The sequence below is a fragment of the Aplysia californica genome, unplaced genomic scaffold, assembly GCF_000002075.1.
Source record: "Aplysia californica isolate F4 #8 unplaced genomic scaffold, AplCal3.0 scaffold00637, whole genome shotgun sequence".
NCBI lineage: Eukaryota > Metazoa > Mollusca > Gastropoda > Aplysiida > Aplysiidae > Aplysia > Aplysia californica.
Window position 1 is genome coordinate 64,109 of NW_004797907.1, and position 1,107 is coordinate 65,215.

Consider the following 1,107-nt stretch of genomic DNA (forward strand, 5'->3'; position numbering starts at 1 on the left):
CCCCTCCACCACTCCCCAGATGTTGATAGGGGCGTTAAACCCCTACCATTTTCACAGTATAACTAGATATCTACGCATGTAAACTGTGGAGACGTGCTCCACAAAGTAGGCCAAGAGTGGAGTCCGCTTACTTAAACTTAAACCAAAATCTGAGGGGCCGCTAACTTTTCTTCAGTTTACCCGGGTCTTCGGTTCAGAAGGTTTGCTAAAAAGATGAACATGAAATTGGGGATTTTATTTCCTTTCGGTTTAACGTTGTCTCCGGATAATTGACCGTGCACGGTTTGAGCAGACTCCCCTATTTGAGATGGTCATTGTACGAGGTTAGTTTGAGACGTGAGTTTCCCTGTTCTGTAAAGTCAAAAATCTTGATTTTACAGACATAGACATTTGTACATATCTACAGAAACATATTAATATTTATTGATATTTTCTATTCAACATAATAATTACCGTTGATCTCAAAGCATTTTCTACCTCGATGTAGCCAGCGGTCAAACGCAGTGACCCTGTCTGCTTCGGCCAGAGTCTTAATTAGCGCAGAGTTAATTCTTTGTTTCGGGCAAAAATTATTTTTTTTCCGTGTCTTCAAATCGCTGCCCCCGTAGTCCTTCTTTGATTTCACGGGAAGAAATTTTAATGAAACTCGCTCCGTCACTGTCGCTGATTACTTTGCATGCCTGAGTAAAGGAAACTTGTCGCTCTTTTGTCATTTGTGGGATCGTGAGTGGTGAAATCAGGCGCTCGTCAGACTAAGCTTAAACTCTAAGAAACCGACACCAATCCACCGCACGTTTCTGTGGGTGATTTCATTTGGAAATAAAAACACGAAACAACAACCACCAAAAGACCAAAAGCACACCAAAAAATGTAAACTTGCAGTTTTCAAAGACTTTCAAGCTTTGAAAATCATCCAACTTTGACAGTCATAATTTTATTTGTCGCGAACTTTTACTTCTGACAACGAGCGACCGACCTCCTTCAATCGTAAATATCTCGTTTTTCTATTCAAGACAGATGGATTTTTTCCCCCTAAAAGCATTTCAATGAACTCGCTTCAGGATGATTTACATTAAAATTTGGTCTCCATCCACACAGGGCACGGGG